This window comes from Tyto alba, unplaced genomic scaffold (assembly GCF_018691265.1).
Source record: "Tyto alba isolate M040663 unplaced genomic scaffold, T.alba_DEE_v4.0 Super-Scaffold_11, whole genome shotgun sequence".
Lineage (NCBI taxonomy): Eukaryota > Metazoa > Chordata > Aves > Strigiformes > Tytonidae > Tyto > Tyto alba.
In genome coordinates this window covers 327,333-347,282 of record NW_024881273.1, presented here as the reverse complement: position 1 = coordinate 347,282, position 19,950 = coordinate 327,333, and the positions used below count along the sequence as shown (strand labels likewise).

General features: G+C 41.8%; 1 long non-coding RNA gene across 2 annotated transcripts in view; it reads left to right on the top strand.

Annotated features, from left to right (window-relative positions):
* Window positions 1-16,400, top strand: part of LOC116959147 — a 29,951-nt gene extending 13,551 nt beyond the window's left edge. The window contains exons 2-4 of one of the 2 annotated variants that reach the window (XR_004405686.1): window positions 11,301-11,434; window positions 14,052-14,121; window positions 16,201-16,400. This is a non-coding gene — a long non-coding RNA (uncharacterized LOC116959147). The remainder of the gene's footprint in view (window positions 1-11,300; window positions 11,435-14,051; window positions 14,122-16,200) is intronic. The other variant, XR_004405685.1, reaches the window with a different exon arrangement.
* The last annotated feature ends 3,550 nt before the right edge of the window (window positions 16,401-19,950 follow it).

Here is a 19,950-nt window from a genome sequence, read left to right as displayed (position 1 = left end):
TGGCCCAGCCCTGAGGCTTTGTGGGGCGTGATGGACTCACAGGAGACCTAGGTCATCCCTGCCCTATTCAGACCAGTTTTCTGTAAAGATTAGTAATACCTCTGGAGCTGTGTCTCTGGAACCATATCTCCAAGAGCCATGCATTCATGTCACCTTTCTCCAATGTGCTAAGGATGGCATTAAGATGGCCCACGGGACAGAGACTAGAATTAAGTATTCTTGTGCCCTGGGAAGTTTTGTTTTCCATGGCTATGTAGCTTTCTTTCTTACCACCATCCCTTCTGGACACTTACCTTTTCAACAAGTCCATGCCTTTAGCTCAGGATTGATGGTGTTAGACTGCCTTTAAGAAGTTTCCTGGTCCACTGGCCACAGCAAATCTTCCCCCCTAGAGAGCTCTTTGTGTTGATTTTGCCTCACTGTCCCCCAGCACCAGCACTCCTGAACACCCATCAGGTCGTTCCTGGGACCCAGAGGCCCTAGGGACATTGTGAGCAGAAACTCTTCCCACTTTCTCCACCTCCAACCCACCAGGACATGGTTGCTCATAAGTCAAAGCCTGCGCAACCTGTGCCAGCCCTTTGAATTGTGAAAAAGCTGAAAGCACTGAGGAAACACCTGGCTTGGCTGATTTACAGGTGCAAACTGATTGACTATGTGACTTCAGAAGCACATTCCAAACACCCAGTACATACATTTGGTCCGGCAGACACAGGTTAGATTTTAACAACCGAATATCCATGCACTGCTCTGTGGAAAGTTCTAGACACAAAGTCTAGGTAAGTTACTCAGATCTTAAACAACACACACACTCCCAATTTATCTGCAGGCTGTGTGGTAGGAGTGGCACCACCAGTGTTCCCTGTTGCTGCTCTCTCCTCCCTGCCCAGGGCAACACAGCTGATAAGGGTGTAGTGCAGATTAGCTTCTGTATGAACAGCTCCACAAGGTGCCTACAGTACCAGATGAAATTAAGGTGGAAAGAGTCTGTACAAGGTCAGCTTTTTCACTCAGGCCAAAGAAATATTAATGAGGAAGTAAGATTAAGAATAAGGTAAGGAACAGGAGAAATAAATGCCCATCTTCACAGAAGCTAAGGGCAATTTCAACTTTAAAATTGCAGAACTTGCTTTAGATGTTAATTAGACTTAACAAAAGGAAACAATGAACTTCAAAGGAACACAAGTTGGATGTTAATTGCACCATGTTTATTTAAAAGTAGTTTGTTTTCCTTTCAGCTGCCCCACATGCCCTCATTTAGTAGAAACCTGGTATTCCAGACAAGGAAAACATCTGTTGTGTCGAATCTCTCCCCATCAACAGCAAGGAACCATACTCTGGCTCCAGTTAGATCTGGAACTGCACTGCTGAGAGTACTACTGACAGCAAACTCGGTGTCCTCCTGTCCCAGCACCTTCCCTGTCTCACTTGGCATCAGAGTGGATTCACATCCTCTTGTTAAAGACATGCAGTAGCAATGCAACCGCTCCTGTCTTTGGAGTATGCTATGACCCCAGAGAATATTCTTGTTCACCTGCAGATGAAGTAACATGCAGCTAGTGATTTTGGAAGAGATTCAAGAAAGAAAATCCTACACCAATGACTACAGCTTTTGTTTTTGTTTTGTTTTGGTTTGGTTTTTTTTTTTTTTTTAATGCTTGACAGCCTAGAACTTCATCTCCAAATATGACATGCAAGAAAGGAAGCAGGTACAAACCACATTCCTGAGTATTGTTTCTACCATAGTCAGGGAACAAAGGGACAGTCTTACCAGGCTGCTGAGGCACAGCAGCCACTCACCATAACATCAGCACAGCAAACTTTCCAGGTCAAAAGCTGAGTTAGAATTCCCAAGAAACTCTGAAATGGAAGGAACAAGTGGCACACAGAAACATCAAATCTAGCTTTTAGGAATTCAGAGGAGCTTGTTTAAAAATATCCCTGCAGACTTAACAGTCAGAAATAGCATCAGCTACACACAGCTGATTATGCAGAATGCATATTTTAGAGACAACATGATGCAGACTAGAAATGTGGCACATGTCAAGAAGCAGCAAAGGCCAGCTGCTTGCTAAGGGATGGGAGCCAAGCATGATGGCATGGCTGGCAGATTAGAGACTTTTTTAGCCATGGTCTGTCTGTCCTGGAGTACCTGAGCAAGGTGGACAGAGCAGGGCAAGCCCAGAGATGGCAGCTGGTGTCAGCAAAGGGTCCAGATCATCAGGCAAGTCTGTGGCGATGAGGCAGGTCCAGGGTCAAGCCACAAAGTTGATCCACAGGTCAGGATCAGGCCCAGTGAAGGTAGCTAGCATCAGAAACATAATTTCATCTACAAATTTCCTAGTGCAAGATATTTTCCATAACAGTTACATTAATTTTGGGAACATAAAAAAAGGGAAAAAAGAAATCACCCCCAAAATAAACAGGTTGTATTTTAAAAAAATTAAACACAGGATAAATAAATAAAACATGTGCTGATACCCTCCCACTCAACCCCCACCCCACTCCAGTCAGAGTGAGGATCAGGAGAATGGCTGGCGTGAACTGAACATAAAATAGTGAGACAATGGACAGACCCTGCAAAGCTTGGAAAGACAAGTACGGGGGTAAAAGTGATGTTTCAGAGAGAATACCTCTTCCCACTCATCCTCACCTGTGCCTGTAGGTACCAGCTTTGCCAGAGCAGGAGGGGGTTGAAATCACTCATTTCCAGCCTAAGGACTTCACCGGGCACTGCATTGGGCGTAGTGCTGAGCCTGCTGTGCGTGTGCCTGACCAGCCCGAGCCAAACCCGTGTTGTCTTTCCAGTCCCTAGACTACACGACACACACCACCCACAGCAGCACTCTGCAGTCACACGAGGAGTGAGTCCTCCCTCCTGGGCAGCTTCCCCCACAAAGCCAGTGCAAAAGCCCCTGGATCTGCTGACTGAAGAGGTGTGAGTTGAATCCCAGGAGCTGCCCGGTTAGGTAGATACCTTCTCCAACATCCTGCTAAGTGGAGAAAGCACCAATCCCAGTGCCGGCTTCTTTGAGTTTGCAGGTGATTGGATTTCTATTTCAAAAAGAAAATGACAGCTGTTTTGCTCCCTCACTCCAGCTGAATACTGCGGCTTTACACTAACAGACATGCAGGAGGGAAAATAATTTTCCCCAACAGTGAGGCCAGAAGAACTGCAGAAAATCTCTCTTCCTAAGCAGCTTACTTGTTAAACCTGGGCGCAGTCTCCAAGAGAGTGAGACCAGCATGGGGGGTAATTCTCTGAGATAGCAAGTATACGGCGGCGGCAGCTGCTGCTTCTGATGATACCAAGGTGAGACCCACAGTGTTGGGATGTCAGGCTTTTTAACAGCAATTACAAAGAGAGCGAGTGATGCAAGTGTAAGAAATAAGGGAATAGGACAAAACCAAGGTTCTAGTCTCTATAATTGCAGGTAAGCAAATTATAAAAATAATAGTAATTTTTAATGTTCCAAGAGATTAAATTTTAGATATAATATTTAAATCATAAAAATGTAGCTGTTGAAATTTTCTCTGAAAACTATAGAAAAATCTCTGTGACAAGTAGCTTTTGTTGCATGTCTGCCAATTATTCACATTAATCTGCTAATAGGATATAGAATGCTTTTCATCTTCAGAGAAGCTGTAGTTATTAGTCAACCTTGAGGTTATTTGTTCAGTTCATTATTCTTAATTATGTTAATGGCAAATCTGATGTGCAAAAGTGGAGCTGTTGATTTTGCTGAGATTGCTGGAACCCAGGAGTACCAGGCACCTCTCCAGGTCTTTGCTTTTGCCGAGCTGGTCAGAATGTCCTGGATCCATGGACAGGAAACAGGGGGTGCTTGTTTTCTCAAAAAGGTAAAATAAGGTCTAAACCAATCCAGGCTCAATTATCTTGAACAGTACCCCCCACTCCACCCAACGTTTTTCTAAGCTCTACAGTGGAGTTTATCTAGGAAGCAGCTGAAACAAAAATAGCTAGGTCAGGGTACATTTGTTTTCTTAAAATCTTCCCTGGCTGCAGCCAAAATTCTTTCAACTGAGCCAGCGCCAGTTCAGGTGCCTTTGTGGGACCAGGATTAAAGGAGTGGTCAGGTGGTCAGCAGCTCTGAGTTTCATTCCGCTGTCGGTCACTAGCAAAGGTTCAGTATTTGGCTCATTTACCTCATCCCAGGAGCTGAGCCTCAGAACAAAGCAAACAATGCCAGCTCGCTATAGATGACATGCAGAAAGACGTCACGTTGAACTGTGTGTGTTGCTCACAACTGGAGATTACACCATGAGCTTGATTTGGTCCACTGAATAATATCCATATCCTGTCACCATTGTGCAAGTGGGCAGACAATAAAATCAGTCCCTAAGAAATACAGATAAAGAAATCATCTTATTATGTGGCATTTCTTATCAGCAGGTTACAAGGCAAATCACTTTAGCAGGATTTAAAACAGGTCAGGTAAATTGGCAAACCCCAAAATAATACAGACAAATACATAAGCTTAGGCAACGATGCAGAAGAAGGCATGTTTTGGTGTGTAAAATGACTCTCTGTGGGTCAGACAGATACCCTCCTGGATGTCAGTTTTCTGCAGTTGGCACAAATTACAGTGAGAAAGGTTAGGCGTAAGGCACACACACTGGACAAGTGCCCTGGTACAGGTGGGCAGCAAATCCAAGAGGGCAGTGCTTCTTCCAGGTCTGGCAGGCAGCATCGTAACTGAGTTCAAGTTAAGAAGCTACTCTTCTCTACCAACCATTTTAACAGCCAGAATCTCTTTCATTAAAAGTATATACATAGTTCATTTATTCCCACATTAGAACTTAATCTTCCCCTACAGATTCTTTCTTAGAGCTGTTCCTATTTGCATAATTAAAATGAGGATAGTAGTCTTTTGTGTGCTTTTTTTTTTTTTTTTTTAATAAAAGGCAGGGGCACCACCTAACGGTGAGTTGGAACCCCTGGCTTTTTCTTTCTGCACTTGGCTAGTTATTATACCAACACTGATGCTACAGATAGCAGAGGCAGGATCGAACTGTTCAACTGAGTTTGAACTGTCAGTTACTAATCCTGAACATTGACAAGATTGATCAAGGTACCTTATATTACACACAAACATACACCCACACACCCTCCACCCCTACACATGACTGATCTTAAGAAGGAAAATAAAGCAAATAGGGGTTTATGCCAAATGTATGTTAAATTAAACTCAATTTCTTAGAAACTCAGCTATTCTAGTGCAGCAGAAAAAAAACCCTGACTATAGTCCAGTATTTGTAGTGACAGTCCAGCCCCTCCCTGCTGAGCAGTTCTTCAGCTGAAGACCCACAAAGGGGACAGGTATAAGTCCTCTGGTAAGCCACAGTAAAAATTTTAAATTAACTTCAAAACAGGTGTTTATCATGATTAAATTATTTTTCCTCATGGGCTTCTAAGTTTAGCCCAAGGATTTTGCTTTCTGATGTCAAAGTGTAAACAAAGATAAAAGAAAATATATTAAAAGAAAAATTGTTCGGTCAGTGAAATCAGTGTGTCACTTCTTACTGCATAAAACTGAATCTTCTGCTTTCTAAAACAACTAGGAAATTAAAAGTAGACAGTCACCAGCCCTGAAGTCCCTAAAGGTGTAGAGATTGCATAGGAGTGGTACTTTGGAAACTCTAGCATATTTGGGATTGCTGATTACAGTTCACAGAAAGATTAAAGTAACTTCTAGATGAACATTCCTCACACTGATAAATTTAGCAGAGGAAAACCCTTAACAGCTCACCAGTTTAATTTCTGTGCATGTAAACTGCTCGGGCATGAGCAGGTAGCTAAAGTATCTACCACACAGGGAAAGGAACAGCCAGGAGAATCCTTACTAGGGCAGCTTTGCTCCAGAGCACACTCTGGCTAGACTGTGCAAAAGGGGCACAGGAAAGGCAAATTCAGAAGGTTTATATCCTGTACTTACTATATATGGATCAGGAAAGGACCACAGGAGACTCCATATCAAGGCCAGTAGCCCTACTATATAAATACAGAATTTGCACAGTCTGGGTGACAGCCACCCACTTTTACTCACGGGGCTTACACAGGCAGTGTTCTGAACACAGAGCAGTGTTGTTATTTGTCCTTGCTATAAGCCTGTCATTGCAAAATCCACTGTTAGCTCCATAGTGGGAGGAATGAGGAATTGAGGATGGGAGCAAAAAATCTAGAAGCATCCTTAACGTCCTTAGAAGTTGACCAAATGAAACAGCAAAGTTGTCATTGGCTAGCCAAAGAGACATGAACACCCTACTTACCTCAAAGCTGGTACAAGCAAAACAGGACTGCAACAGGTTTTTTGAAAATAAAACCAAAAAAAACCCCACAGATGCTGCCAAAGACGGTCTGTGAAATAAATATTCTCCATGTAACCGCTGCCACCCACAACCCTAGCTTCTCAATGCCCACTTCATCAGATGCAAGTGGAGAGAGGGAAAGGGGACCTGAAATCCGTACTACGATGTCACCATCAAAGACAGGCCATGAAGTTGGACAACAGCAATATTTTTAAAATAAAAATTGGATTTATTATTTAAATAAAACTTAATTTAAAAAATATTTCTCAGTAAATCTGACAATTAATATTTTAATTTTAATTCAGTTGTAATGGTATTGTTTATATTACATCCTATGCTTTTTAGAAGCTATGTACTTCAAAAAACCAGTATCTCAACTATGTATGACAGCTGTGACAATTTTAATCAAATAATAAATCTGATGGAACTTAGTAGAAGCCTCTTATACATGCTTCCCTGAGATTGGAGGAATTGTTGAGTTTAAAAAATTGTAATATTCTATAGTAAATGCAGCTGCATTTCAAACTATGGATGAAACACGTCTGCATGCAACTGCCTATGATATTTACATTTGGGCTAGGTGCAAATCCAGTGTGGAACAGTGAGGGAACTTAGATGTTTCAAAATCAGACTGTGTGACAGCATCAGACATGAAAGAAAGGGAAATACTAACCCTTAGCCCAGGTTTTGGTGGTCCATAACAGAGCACCTGTATTTGAAGTCACTGAGTATCAATGGACAGAGTAAGCCTATTACATTATGACAGATTTACATTCTTGCATACTAATTGTACAAATCTCAGCATTAAAGAAAGAGCTTTCACTTTACAAAATGCCTAAGGACAAAATGTGGAACTCCAGCCCAAGCTGATTAATGGTCTGTAGAAGCCACAAGTTTAGAAGTTATTGTTTTGTGTCTGTAAGCAATACTGTGAGGTCACTAGTTCTTGTTCCTTCAATCAGAACTGGTCTGGCACTGTAGCAATTTGTATTGCATCGTTTTCCTCAATACATTGGCTATAGCAGAACAAACTGATTTAAAAGCTTCCTTTTGGCAAGGTGCAGTCCTCACAAGTGTCAAAGCCCATTTACACCCACACACAACTACATGTGGGTAAGTACCTGTACAGGTCAGGCAGGATCAGGCAGGCTCCTCTGGCTAAATGCTACATGTATGCATGCATAGGGAGATCCTGTTCTTGTCCCAAGGAACTTTAAATTGAAAGTAAGCCTTCAGACTCCCAAAAGTATCCTAACTGCTTTAGTATGGAAATCAAGCTTTCTGACATCTCATCCTTTTTCAAGGTAAACCTATTGAGTAGGGTGACTTCTCATAGGAAATGTTACAAGTCCTGTGATTCTCGGTACCTGACTTGTGTTAAGCAAGTGGCACCTCCAGCGTATCACCACAAAGCAGCTAAGGGAAATTCAGGAGCTAATCCAGCCTAATGCCATACGCTGCCTTGCCTCCCTGGGCAACTGGCACCAGATTGCATCTGTCACAGACCAGGAGACAGCTCTGCCTCTCAGGGCTGGGCTGGCACAGCAGCTTGAGAAGCTCTTGCAGTAGCTGCCTGTCATTATCTGTCCTGTGACTAGAAAGCACTCTGACCCAAACACTTCCAGCCCTTTAGCTTTTGAGGCTGGGCTTACTTGTAACATCCTGAGAAGCGTAGATCAAGAACTCCCTAGTCCTCACTGTTCACAGTGTTAGCAATCTCTCCTGCAGATAGGTCACAGCAAGGATAGGAAGCAGGGAAGAGCATTTCTCATGCTTTTGTGAAATCCAAATACCTGTAGATTATGTGTTCGGAGGACTTGCAAAGCTACAGCTGAATAAGTATGATGCAGATCAAGGTATTTAGCAGCAGAGTCTGTTTCAAACACAGGGAAAGTGTGGAGCGGGGAGAGACAGTCTAAAGAGCAGGTTCTTCTAACTTATCTTGGAAGGAATTTATTCTATGCAGTCTTGCCTTCAGCTTTGGATGAACCACTGTTTCACAGCATGCTCATAGCAAATTTGAAGATTATTCCATTTTATATGGAAGTGGTGAGGCACCACAATTCACTCCATGCAGCTTTGCCAGCTTACTGTACACACCTTTACAGGACAGTTTGTCCCACTTTGAAGTGCTTCTCTTTGGGAACTACAAGGAAACTCATACAACTACGTTAACAGTTGGATCAGTAAAATCACATGAGAAAAATGGGACCTTTAAGTTTTTGTGTGAAAGGCTTTGGCTCACAGTGTAGAACTTGGGAAGGAATGTGGTTTCTTAGTAGTTTCTCACAAGTACTCATCAAAACTTTAAAAAGAAGTACCTCTTCTCTTTATGCTAACTGGGCAAGTCTAGCTCTAGACACACTTTGAACACGCATAAATGTCACTAGTATAGCTGTGGTGGATTCCTGTACCAAAATGCTTCTTCCACATACCCTTTTGCCAACCGTACGCCTAGACCTGCTTTAGTGTGTCATCTTTTCATAGACATTACTCTCCAGTTAACTTCTCCCTGTTGTGTGTGAGGTGTGGACAGCTTTTATTGGGATCCATAACTCCTGCACAAATCCTTCTAAATGTTTGTTAATTTTCTAACAATTTCAGTGGCTGTCTGAAAAGCAGTCCCTCTACCAACCTCATTTATTTATCATGACGTGCTTTCTCACAAAACTTCCTTAACAGCCAGGTTAAGATGATTACTGCTTGCTCTGATTGATAGAAATACAGTGTACCTCTACTACCTTTTGAAAAATGCCTGGCTTTGCCTGTTATATTTGGCAAGCAGAGACCTAATCTGATTTCAGCCTCAATATAGTAAAGGTGTGGGCAGCTTGCTCTCTTTTTGTAAGAGGATTTGGGGACTCTTGACCTGATATGACTTTCACTTTAATGCTTTTTTATAGCTTTATATTGCAATACCAGTTTGGACTTAATGAATTGTTTTTACTACCAACAGGGTGTAAAATCTGCATATGACCTGCCTGCACTGCAGCAGCAGGCAATGCTCTTCACTGCTGCAATAGTCGACTCAAGTTAGGTCACAGCAGGTCAGCAAATAATCTCCAAAGTATTGAATTATTTAAAGGGTAATTCAGTGGTCAACGAATGTCAGACCTTTATAATTCCATAAATCATCTCTCCAATCTGTAAACTGCATTAGACAATGAATTTTACACAGTTTCCCCATTGATTGTCTGTCCTACATAAGTATGGATTTGAGGCAGGTAATTATACATGCCCCAATTGTTCTGATGATTTATATGACAAGGAAGCCAAGCTGACTATTGTCACTTGCATTCAAACAATGTGTAACAGTGTCCTACCAAAAGAAAATTCAGTAGGACACCACCTCATGAAGACAGAGGGTCACAGAGTTTGGGGCTGCTGTGTCTTTAGGGTTCACTGGGAACACTTTGTACTAGATGAGCTTCATTTTTGTTTCTTGATTTGCCTTGAAAAAAATTAAGAATCTTACAAGAGTTAAAATCATGAGCTGCATGAGTTCTATAGACCGTACAATGGGTTCTGTCAATCACTCATTTAATTCTGAGCTGAATCTGAATTTTAAAAGTATTTTCATCTAAATATATTCACATTACTTTGATTTCCTAAGAAGTTTTTACTGAGCACGCCCAATGTTATGCAAAAGTTTCTTTTAACTGATCTTTATATTGCTTCTTTAAACATCTGAAGTGATCACGTTCTTTTTCTGTGCTTTATTCAAAGTAAATTAGTCTCCAACAAGTTACTGTGCAAAGTCAGGGATATTGGGATACAGACAATGAACGGCCAAATCCTGAAAAGAGAGACTCAGTAATACCATTTCCACACCAAGCAGAGTAAAGGTACTAGCCTCAGTGTCTCCTGTGGCCCTAGGCTAAGCACGTTACTTCAGTCTAACAGTCAATAACTCTGCTAGCCAGTTACATCTGATCAAGGCAAACATTACATACCTATAGTAGAGTTTCCTCACCCCAGAAACGCCTACTGCCTCACTGGGCAGCATAGATTCATTTTATGGGTGATAAAGATCCTTTTTTCTGAGGCTTATTAATAGACTCCACAAAGCATAGCAGACAGTTCTTGCTTCATTTTTCGGGTGCTGATCTTATGTTCCCATTGCTATTATAGAACAATGAAATCTAGAGGAAACTAATATATCCATTTATTTAACCTAGAAAACCGATGAGCAGATTATCCAAGGTTACTGTACCTGCTTCAGAGATTAAACATCATTTGGAAGTCAAAGGGCAACTATTTATCGGCTGCAATGTATTTGATTCAGAGCCTTGAGCAGGATTATATTTCTCATGGGTATTTGTGCTAATTTCAAAGGCTAGACTGACAGACAGTGTCTGAAAACAAAAGTATGGAGGGATGGATTTAAACAGAATGTTTTTCTTTCCAGAATCCAAACTGGCCTAATTTTTCAGTTACTGGACTGAAAAACACTTCCACGTCCTTGGAGGATCAAGGGCTATCAAAACAGACAAAAGGAAGATCTGTGGTTTAGTGGCATCACAGTTCACATGGTTCGTATTTCTACTAAGCTCGCTGTGCTGTTTCACAGACCATGTGGCTTGGGATTGCTTTCAGACACAAAACTATGCACGGAAGTACAGATTTAGATACAACCTAAGATACATCCACAGATATTTGGTGCTTCTGAACAATCTGTATTGAATCAAACCTGCTTATATTAAAGTATTAAGTACATGTTGTCTTTAGAAATTTTCAAAGGCATCTTTGGGAAGTTGTTATGTGGAAAATTTAAGTAATAGCTTTAGACCAAAAGGACAGTGTGCCATCTGAACAAACAGAGTCTGCATAGTATCTTTTAGGGTGAAGGACTATTTCACTTGTAACTACCATAACAGTATCATTGGATCTTATTATTCTAGCACATGCTATAAACAAAACTCATTTCTCAGTTTCTTCTTCATTAAAACAACCATTTTTCATTCATTCAGAGCTCTCCATGCAGTGTTGACAAAAAAACAATCTGAAAGAGAGGTCTGACATGACTTTGGGAGTAGAAGAAAGTGGAAAGTATCTCCTGAATCCTGAGAGAGGACTGCAGCTTTTACCTGACAAATGATACGAGGTGAGTTGAAAGTCTCAGCTGCTGCGTCATATAAATGTTGTGGGTTAACCCTGGTAGGCAGCTAAGCTACACACAGCCACTCACTCCCCCACAGTGGGATGGGGAAGAGAAGAGAATTGGGAGGGTGAAAGTGTGAGAACTCATGGGTTGAGATAAAGACAGTTTAATAGATAAAGCAAAAGCTGCATGCACAAGCAAAGCAAAATAAGGAATTCATTCACTGCTTCCCATCGGCAGGCAGGTATTCATCCATTTCTAGGAAAGCAGGGCTCCATCATGCATGCTGGTTCCTTGGAAAGGCAAACACCATAACCCTGAATGTCTCCCCCTTCCTACTTCTTCCCCCAGCTTTTATTTCTGAGCATGACGCCAAAAAGTCTGGGATATCCCTTGGTCAGTTGGGGTCAGCTGTCCCAGCTGTGTCCCCCCCAACTTCTTGCGCAACCCCCAGTCCACTCGCGGATGGGTCGGTGTAAGAAACACAACAGGCCTTGATGCTGTGCAAGCACTGCTCAGCAATAACTGAACCATCAGTGTGTTATCAAGCCTGTTTTCATCACAAATCCAAAACACAGCACCATACCAGCTGCTATGAAGAAAAGTAACTCTATCCCAGCCAAACCCAGCACAATAAAGTAGCTGTAAAATATGTTGGCCAATCACATGCAGTCATAGCAAATGCTAGGAGAAAATTGGGATTTCTTGGAGAAAACAGTAAGCAATTTGAAAGTAACTAACCACCTCCTCTTTGAGAACCTGCAGAGAACAAGAAGATCCAGCTCAGCCTTACAACGCATATCTGAGATGGAAGCAGTATGAAAGCTTTGGCTAGATTTGAGTCATTCTTCTAAGCAATAATAACCAGCACAGTGGGTACTGCTTGTAAATTAATGACTAGTTACAAAAGTTGGCTTGTGACACGAATTGTAGCAAGTTACTAACTGTGTAAGTCCCTGAGCCAATGCCATGACTACTGTGACCCTTCTAGGGTTTCCATTCTGTTCAGGAGTAAGGCTTGCAGAGCTCTGTTCTGTAGTGTCACCTGACAGCAAAGGCAAAGCTGATGGATGTGTGCATTACAGATGCAGGCATCTTTCCCATTTCTTTCCTTCAAGTCGTTCCAGTTCCAAAAGCTCTTTTGTACCACCCCTGACCTGATCAGTTGTCAAAATCCCGGTCAGAGAGAGCTTGTGTCATTCTTCCTTACGGTACTCATTACCTAGAGACAAGTAACACTACAGCAGTGGACCAAACAGTGTATAGCAAATACAGTGCTCCAGCGCTTTCATGCATTTTTTGTCTAGACTGTGAGCTCCTTGGAGCCCACATCCTCAGCAAAAGTCTTTTTCAAATTTCAGAATTCCCAAATCTGAATCACGAACGGTTTCAAAGGCAGAGAACTGAGTCTGTACTCCTTTTATTTTGCACAAGAACTGCTAAAAGCAAGTGACTAGTCAAAGTCCAAGAGCAGATCAATGTCGATCCTGGTTCTCAGTACTGGGGTGGAAGCTTTCTTCCTGAAAACAGCTCTGATCGTAGTTGCAGAATTTGAGATGCCTTGTAGGATGCTAGACCACACAGTATTCACATTTGAGCTCTACCAGCATCACCCTATATCTGCCCTCTGTTCTCTTCAGTGGACTGCTAGCTGTCACAAGGGTGTGCCATGTACAGCCACATACCTGCAACCTGCACAACATAAAGACAAAGCAACAGGGAATGGATTTTTTTCAGTGTAACACAAGGAACAGCACTCTTAAAGAAATCGGCTATTGTACGGTCTCTTCACAGTACCTGCAGAGTCCCTGCTCCTTGTTTCCCTGACTAATGTCAGCCATCTCAAGAGAATCCCCTGCAACGCATTCTTACCAGCATTTCTGAAATAACGTGTCTGGAGAACTGCAAACTGGTTCAGATCACTCTAAAGCCCCCTTAGTGGTTAGTGCTGTGGGACATTAGTTCTGGATGAGTAATTATTTGGTTTAAAAACAGGTCTTTTGTTTCTTGGGCTATAAAGACAACATGACCACTTTCTGTACTTTTGACCCCAGGGAAAGAAAAGCCACAGATAATAGAATTAAACCCTCATTTCACTTGAGATAATATTTGTGTAAGCTCCCTTAGTAAAATGTCATGTACACTGCCAAGTCTGCAGGTTATCACTTCCACAGTTTGAGTGTTTGGAGACAGGGCTTGGAAGTAGGGGGTATTTGGGGGAAAGCTCTGAGAATTATAAGGGCTGTAACCGTAGAACTTTTTTCCTACTCAGTCCAACGTTTCCTTCAAGATTTGAGCTCAGACAAAATAACGGTTAGGATATTTTTTATTGGCCCAACACAGAAACATTATATAAGGTTTCAAGGCCACACAGACGATTTTCTCCATTTTAGTAAGGCTCTCTGTAGACTCTGCAGGGAGAAGAATCAACACATTCAACTATGATTCCAATTGTGCTCTTCTTTCAAGGGATTATTTTAAAATTCTAAGTACCATGAAGCAAGAGTGCAAGTCCTCTCCATCAGCACTCAGAGATTTTTCCTTATAACTCTGAAATCACACCAACAATAATAAAGCTTCTTGGCCAAGTGTTAGTTTAAGACATGTCATTCCATTCCAGGGAAGAAATGAGCTCTCCCTCCCTTTTCCTGCTGCAGTCCTGTTGTGTTTGGATGCCCATATGGTTTCAGGTAACCAAGATCAAACTCTTCCATAACTTGGGACCAATCCTTCCATTGCTTTCTCTCTTCCTCACCGTGTTATCTTTCTTCAAACAGTATTGGTTTGTAAATTGTAGTACACATTCGGCAAAAAAAAAAAACATTAATAAAGAAATAATTTCAAACTCTCTTTGACATAGGTAGCGCACAGAGCAAGTTGGGAGATCTGGTAATACAGAGCTTTTTAGAATGGTTGGACTTCTCCACAAGGAAATGGGAGTTAAGAAACTTAGCTTCAAAAAGTACAAGTCCATTCTTTAAATATTCGTTATATTATCAGTACTTCTTAACCGCAGAACACAGCCCCAGACTTTCCTGTGAAGGAATCAAAACTACCAGTTCTCTATTATGCCTGTCCTCTATCAAACCTGAATATGCTTTTTTTAGGGTGAGCATGTTCATTCAGTAAATATACCACAGTATAATGTCTTCCTTAATTCACAGCTCCCCATGGTTTCTGCTTTTTTTTTTTTTAGGTCCATGTAGGAATTATAGAGGCAAACCACTGGACTGCTGTGTCTTCACATACAAAGCTGGCTTTTGTGGGTAGGCCAGAGAAGGCTGCTGGAGCCAGCAGAAGGAAAACAAGAGACAAAGAAAATATTAGCTCTGCTTTGTGCCATATGCTTTGGTGTCTTGTTACAGAATAGTCAGTCTACAGTGGAAATCAGAGTCCCCCTGTGATGCCACAACTGAGACATGACACAGTGTGCAGGTGGTGTTTAACTAGGGCATATGCATATATGGATCCTCTTTCATTCAGGAACCCCCTCACAGATCTGTGTCTGCTTTGAGCAGCTCCAAAATGTTTGTTTGAAATACTTGTCCAAAAACACTGAGAAAGATGAACTGTAAATATGCTTTGGGAATGAAATGGACAAGGGTGTGATGAAGAAAATTTGAAGAAAGCAATTAAAGTAACCTATATTGTTATGACTAAGCTGCAGAATTCTGGGATTGGAACAACATGAAAAATATTGGAAGTGGAAAGATCCTGAAGTAATGCTGCTTAGGTCGTCTTGGAGTTTATTATGGTTCTGGCAGTGGCCAGTCCAGTATTACCTGCCAAAAAGCAATATGACCTCGCATACAGGAGACACAGCCAAGTCACAATCGGAAGCACAACCCGAAAGTGACCAGGAACTAACTTTTCTTCATTTCCAGGGAGACAAGCACAAGACAGCTTGTCAGTCAAGACAGCTCTTGTGCAGTGGCAGCTGGGGTCTTTACTTTCCATTGATCTAGAATGCTCGTGTTTCTAGCTATCATGTGGACCATGTACTCCAAAACATTTCTGCAGTGACTTGATGCATATGCATGTATATATGTACATATATATATATATATATATATATCTATAGTTGAACAGACAGACACAAAGGTTTGTCTGGCATTATCTCAGGAACGTGGAGAGATGTTAGCTGGAATTATAGGCTGTGCATCACTTCTATTACTCCAATTTAAACCTGGCACACAGTCCACCGCTGCACCCCAGAAATAATCCCTAGATAGAAAAGACTGCAGTCTGGAGGGGCAGATGTACAATAGACCACTTTTAAGAACATAAGAAGGCTTCTGTGGTTACTTAGTGTCTACTATGCTAGAATAATAAGCAATAGAATAATCTCTTACTAAAAAGAAAAAGACTAAGTGTTGTTTTAAGAGAAATTTGGAAAAAAGAAAACTATAAAACTTTCCACAGCGATTTAAACAGATTATTTTAAAAATCATACTGTTAGTAAAGTCTTTTAAATTCCATGTGAGAAGGATTATTCAGCCAAAATCACAGAGAACAGTTGTAGATAATTTCTAGTTATCTTACTGTTCAAGCAGAGACCTTCCCAAGGCTTTCCACTATTCCTTCTCTGTTTCCACCCCTCCAACAAAATAATAAATGAATGATGGGTCTTCAGGTTTTTTTTTTTTTGTATTCCAGATGCTTAATATTGAGCAATATGCAGGATCCTGAAAAAAGAAAACTTCCAAGTCTTCTTTTTCAGCCTTAAAAATGCTACAGAGGATACAAACACTATTTCTTCTCTTTTGCAGGTCACTTGTAATAGACAAGCTGCTTGTGATGCATTCCATGCTGGGACCAGCTATAAGCCATGCCTCTGCTGAATTTAGGAATAAAGAGCTAGTCCATAAAAGGTGGAATCAGAGGAGTGGCCTCAGGGGCATAATGGTGCATTACTTCTGTGAGATCGGAGTGTTGCACTAAAAGATATATATTGTTACAGAAAAACTGCTTCCATGTTTTTGATTCTGTCATTAATTGTTTGCTTTGCTCATTCTGCTATGCTAGATCACACAGCAGAGGTAACATAAAAGAACTCTGCATCTTGTTCTGAAGCTCACATTATCTGCCACTGCAAAGGAAACTTGCTATTAGAGTAAGTTGTGTGCAAGAACATTTAAACTGTTGCTCATCTAAGATCCTTGGGCCTCCCAACAAGTGTGAAAAACATTCAGTCTAGGAATAACCTCACCCACAATAATATTTCCTCTCCATCCCTTTCTCTTTTCCTTCTCACTAGAGAGACATTCATGTAAGCAAGGCCTCTGCAAGTAGCACTGTTGTTAACTATCCTAGAAAATCTCTTCTACAAAGAAAACGATTTTGGTTTTTCTCACTGTAGTTATAATGACCACAGTCTGTAATTAATTACTTATGTCATTACCTCCCTAGCTGAAAATTCATTTGAAGCAGGGAGTCTACCCAGCATGAATGAGAGAGACTAAAGCGATTTCTTTTTTAATAAGGACATTTACCAAGAAAGATCACTATTTCTTCAATATCAGAAGTGCCACAAGGACTTGCTTTGCATGGTTAAGATCACTATGATGACAGGAGATGGTAGCTACAAGAGGTAAAGAAAGATGGGGAGTACCTAAACAAGTCCCACCTTAAGTTTCTTACCAAGACTATGTTTAATTGTAAAACATCAGGGAAATCCCTCTGTTGACGAAAAAGGCCTGTCCTGCAGTGGGACTCTGCTGCTGTGGAGCTCCACAAAAGGAGGACCTGGCCCTAAGGCTGTGCTCCCAACGGCCTGCCAAGCAAGAGGCAAACCTTCTGGGCAGGTAAGGCACAAAGAGGATTGACACTGGTGCACAAAGTTCAAGACTTACTTTTCAGAGTACTTCCATACCTCAGTGATTTTCTCTGTTGCTCTCTCACATATCCACTCTTTGAACTAAGACACTGCAGTAAAGTACCCAGCCTCACCTACAATGCCAAATACAAGGAAAAAAAACTGTGAGCTCACAGACAGGCATTGCTCCTTACTACCTCTCTGTTAAACAGTTTGATGGAGACAGACAGGAGAAAGAGAGAGGAAGGATGAGTAGAACACTGAGCAACCTTACCATACAGACAGCCTAATTTAGCATCAGTCCCAACTCTCACCCTTTTTAATGTCAACAAAGGACAGTTATCCATTCCATTCTGCTCAGGCCTTCATTACTAGAAGTCCTCAGGCCCTGCAAGGAACCACTAACCAGCTGACTGTTATCAGCCTTAATTATTTACTAGCTACACCTGAAAACTGTGACATTTATCAAGCAAGAGCCCATGACCACTTTCTTTCCCTTCCCTATGTGATTAGCTGTGGATAGTGTTCCTGAGCTTTTTCTTCTGTAAGGTTTTCTCCATACTATAAGCTCATAAGCATATCACTTCTTAGGTCTGTTGGATAAAAAAATGTGTAGCATAGAAGCTGCTTGAATGAATTATTAATTAAACCATCTCATGGGATTTATGTCCAGGAATAGAAATATGTCTCTTTAGATTCAGGTGTCTTTATACTTTCTTGCAGCCTGATTTACAGCTTACTGTTAAGTGCTATTTGGTCTTTCACACGCTCTTTGAATCAGTATGATACCTGTCCTCTCTGAAACTGGCTCTGATAGTCAGGTTGGACAATGTGTTTCTGCCTAATAACTTCACACATACAAGCAATCTCGTCCAAAAACGCAGAGCAGCACTGAATGACAAGAAGGGATGGATTCAACATATTGGGGGGTGTCACTCTTACTAGGTAAATCAATACCACATTCCCCTTCTTATCTTGAAAGTTATGGAAGGACAAATTATGTTATGGATCTCTGCATCGGTTTCTGCCATGCTCTTGCATAAGAGCAGGCTGAAGTTTTACAAACTTTTGCCCTGCTATGCTGTCAGTCAGCTATCAGAAAGACTGTGGCAGGCTTAAACATGCTCAGATAGAATGCATTTGGGGTATTTTTTGTGACTAAAATACAGAGGCAGTGGCTGCGTGCACACTGGGGAGCCAACTGTGGATCTCACTGCTGGTAAGTGGTCCCTGTTGGTTTCACCTGGCTGATGACAGATAAGACCAATCTCACCTGAAGCTGACATGACTAGAAGCACCATGAACACGAATTCTGCTCTACCTCTGCTATGTTTTGGCTCCCCCAGAAAGTCAACTCATAGGTCAACGGGGCATTTCTGAGTGTGAATTAATAGTTTATCTCATTGCCCAGAGATGATTCTGGGAGTTATAAACTTTGCCAGAAAAAAAATGAAAGAAAATATACAGAATAGGATTACTAGATAATAACTAAATCTAATACACTGGTTTCTTTTGTCCCTTTTCAGAACTGACTGAATTGTCCCAATTTAAATGTTCCTATCAGGAGGAACCCTGTCACTTCTACCCTGTATTCCAAGTCCTTACAAGATAGAGGTGTCAGCACAGTTTGTTCCCAGACTTCTACAGAGATTAGATTGGATTCCATTATGCCTCCTAAGGCCTGGCAAAGCTAGGATTGTCATTGAAAAAGCAGGTGCCTGACCAAGATGGTGGATCTGGGGGCACTGACCCTGCAGGGACAGGCAGCAGTGGAAGCACAATCACCAGCTATCATTACTGCCCACCTGCAGCTGCTGCCCAGCATGCAAGGGGGGTGGTGCACACCTTCCACCTTCCCTGGGTTCAGCACCGAGTGCTGCCAGAAGAAGCAGCAGACAGGCAGGTAGATCTGCAGACTATGTAAAATGTCCAGCAGAGCGCATACTGGTCGGTTTTGTGTTATGGATCTAGTTTGTAAAGTTAATACTTTATAGAAAGCCTTGTCACTATCACACAGGGTATCCTTTATTTCTTGTGAGTAGTTCTTGGCATCTACAAATGGAGTTTCTAGGTAAGATGCCAAAACGAGCTTCATTTATGTAATCTCAGATCAAATGAGGGCATCCAGAAGATTAATTTAGATTAATTTTCTCTACAGGGCTGCTCCTGGAGACCCAAAACACACCCTGCACCTCTGCTTTGCTTGTTTGTTTAGGTCCCCCATTTATATTGTGGGGCAGGTTGTGAGGACCAAGTAAAGAGGGTGACTTAACACCACAGTACAAGTTCAGTCCACTGTGCTGGCCTGGCAGTAGTCTCTCTCATGTCAGGTGAACTTCCACTGAGAAGATTGCTCAATCAAGGATTTCTCAGTGGTGCCAGGTGTGAAACCAAGCAAGGACCCATTTGGGTTGGAGCAGCCATGCTAAACAGGAGCATCCATCTCAGAGAGGGAGTAGCCACGCATGCATCAATAAAACACCCGTGACAATGGCACTGAGGACAGCTGGCACAGAGCCACCGGTGTCTGTACTATTCCTCCTGGTCTGCAGAAACGTTGGCCACGTGGAAAACGCATAGTGGGAGTGGTTCCCAAGTTGAGTTAACTTCCAAACCATGCCTGGGAACCGACTGCAGAAAGTTAGCTGGCCTGAGTCAGACCTGGGCCAAGGACCACACCAACCATTCAATGGTAGATATGAAC